Raw genomic sequence first — 2,882 nt, 5'->3', positions numbered from 1 at the left:
AAAACAGCAGAACAAAATAATTCATAAAATCAATCAATCAATAAATCCAATTTTTCGAAAATATTTCAAAAACCAAGAAATTTTTCAGGGATTTCTAAACGCTATCTTCTTACACTTTTGATTTCTCCCATTTAACAAAATTACTCTTTCTAGAATTCCCATAGTGGCCCTCCATTTTACAAATACAGTGTATAAGTAAATCCCTAATATTTCCCGTTTTTCCAGATGATCTACTCGATTCCATAGTAGTACGTACAACACATTTTTAAACGCAGTCGAGCTAGGCATGTGTAGTATAGTAAGTATTCAGTATTATTATTTCGATGGATGTATGGTTTTCCTAAAATTACGAATTTTTTGAATTTGGTCTAAACAGAAATATGCGCTAGACAAGAAATAATATTATAAATATGTAGATCTAAATATAAAAGACGCGCACGTTTCACGTTTGTTTTATATTTATACACTGTAATAAGTGTTATAAATACCTACATCCCTGATAACACTTTATCTTGCTAGACAACATTGAATAAGTATGGTTACTTATTCAATGGAAACAAGTCCATGTCAGGATGGCCGAGCGGTCTAAGGCGCCAGACTCAAGATTAAGCTTGCCCGCAAAGCGGGTTTTGGGAATTCTGGTCCTCTATGAGGGCGTGGGTTCGAATCCCACTTCTGACAACTTTTTTAACGAGATGATATTTTAATAATATGTATTATTTTCGGGTAAAATACCCAATAACGGAATTTGCAGTTGTCAACAAATAATTACAGACTAAATTATTCAACATAAATTACAAATATAAATGACCAACAATAGGTATATAAAGCAAACAAAACTTCCAATTACCAACTACACTTAAATACTCGTAGCAACTATAAAATGCATTTGACATTAGGTAAATGATCCTGTTACGGTACTGTAAACAATGCAAGTACTACTAGTTTTGAGATATAGTATATTTCAACCTCTTACCTAGTTTCTAACCGACAACCAAATTACTACACTTAAAATACGATAGTACGCAATAAACAAAAATTAATCGATAAATTTAGATATACCTTTATAAAGCCCTTGCGAAGAAATTTTGCATTGACATTAACCTAGTCTTCCAAATTATCTTATTATGAGAAGTATTCACACACCCTGAATGACTATAAACCCCAAGGTTAAAAAAAGTTTGTCAGAAGTGGGATTCGAACCCACGCCCTCATTAAGGACCAGAATTCCCAAACACCCAGTAGATCGGGCAAGTATAACCTTGAGTCTGGCGCCTTAGACCGCTCGGCCATCCTGACATATTTATGTATTTTTGAGAACTCGTATAGGATTCGAATTACTGCGTCGCTTATAACTGTTTTATCAGTAAATGTTAGTACACTATGATGACCTATTGCCTTTACAATATATTAATAATTGATAGTGTTACAGTTTGTTCAACGTAAATCAACACGATCTCTAATTATTTGCAATTAACTTTAACAAACCCATTGATGACTTCAGGAAATTTTCCCAAACAATACGATGGCATTCCTTTTATTTTCTACGTACCTAACTATTAAGAAAACCGTACAAAGGATAAAAAATGTATTTCTCTATGTAACTATTATCTACACAACCAGTTACATGCTTTCCATTGATTCTTCAGGTATTTCATTTCATAAAAATCATTTGTTCCAGTTCATGGAACCATTGCTGTAGTAGCTCAGTACAAATTTCTATTGAATGAGCGGAATACATCGACATACTAAAGATATGCACCTGAAAAGGAACAATATTGTACCGCTACTTGTTGGTATTGCTTTGGGGTGGGAATTTCTCCCTTCCGACAACCAAACCAAAAAATAATTTAAAAATTGTAACAAAGGAAAAACACAAACGTCGTCTTCTCGACGAATTCCTTTACGCAATATTTAGACACCGGAAAAGTGACAGTGATACATCAGTACTTCTTGGCTCGTTACATTAAAAAAGTTGTCAGAAGTGGGATTCGAACCCACGCCCTCATAGAGGACCAGAATTCCCAAACACCCGGTAGATCGGGCAAGTGTAACCTTGAGTCTGGCGCCTTAGACCGCTCGGCCATCCTGACACATATATTTGAGAACTCGTATAGGATTCGAAGTACTGTGTCGCTGTTTTATCAGTAAAATGTTAAGTACATTATGATGACCTATTGCGCTTCAAACATATTAATAATTGATGATAGTGTTACGGCTGAACAAATAATACAGAATACGATCTCCTGGAGTCAACACGGTCTCCAATTTCTTACCATCGACTTTAACAACCCTATTAACGGTTTCAAGCAATTTTCCAAACAATGTACTTATACGAAGCTGTTTTTTTTGTATAAAGAAAATATTTCTACGCAAGTACATCTAGTCCACCGTTTCTTCTGGCGTTTCATTCCATAACAATCATTTGTTTTAGTCCATGGTCCGTTCCTGTAGGAGCTCAGCACAAATTTCCATTAAATGACTGGAAGAAGGTTCATCGACATGATAAAGATGCCGGTCGGTAAATAGTATCCACCGCTTATTTGGATACTCTCTGCCTATGATTTCACAACATTCAAATGACGTTTATGAGAAAATTGTTATATGTTTAAAAACACGGCCAATACTGCGAATAAGCCCCAATAATCCAACACCCTCAGATTTTCGATGGCACAAAGTAAATACCTTCATAAATCAAAAAGTTTGCAATTCGATTTTAAGGTTTGCCCTATTTAGAAATTTGTGAAATAGTAGTCACTCTTCGTAGGCTAATGATTAATGTATCCGCAATTCTCTGTGAAATGAAACTTGGTTTTATAATTTTACTAAAGTAACCGCTCACCTCTCTTACTTCTGCGACTGATTCCCCTTTCTCGTTCAAA

At 34.9% G+C, this 2,882-nt stretch overlaps 3 non-coding genes across 3 annotated transcripts; 1 reads left to right on the top strand and 2 right to left on the bottom strand.

Annotated features, from left to right (window-relative positions):
* The first annotated feature begins 566 nt into the window (after positions 1 to 566).
* On the top strand, positions 567 to 681 carry Trnal-caa. The gene is made up of 2 exons: positions 567 to 604; positions 637 to 681. It is a non-coding gene; the product is annotated as a tRNA-Leu (tRNA).
* Positions 682 to 1,182: 501 nt separating this feature from the next.
* On the bottom strand, positions 1,183 to 1,299 carry Trnal-caa. The gene is made up of 2 exons: positions 1,262 to 1,299; positions 1,183 to 1,227 (listed from the first exon to the last, which is right to left on the bottom strand). It is a non-coding gene; the product is annotated as a tRNA-Leu (tRNA).
* A 677-nt stretch (positions 1,300 to 1,976) lies between these two features.
* Trnal-caa lies at positions 1,977 to 2,093 on the bottom strand. Its single transcript has 2 exons — positions 2,056 to 2,093; positions 1,977 to 2,021 (listed from the first exon to the last, which is right to left on the bottom strand). It is a non-coding gene; the product is annotated as a tRNA-Leu (tRNA).
* Between the last annotated feature and the right edge of the window lie 789 nt (positions 2,094 to 2,882).

Source organism: Photinus pyralis, unplaced genomic scaffold (genome assembly GCF_008802855.1).
Source record: "Photinus pyralis isolate 1611_PpyrPB1 unplaced genomic scaffold, Ppyr1.3 Ppyr1.4_LG2, whole genome shotgun sequence".
NCBI classification, from domain to species: domain Eukaryota; kingdom Metazoa; phylum Arthropoda; class Insecta; order Coleoptera; family Lampyridae; genus Photinus; species Photinus pyralis.
This window is presented reverse-complemented; position numbering and strand designations above follow the sequence as displayed.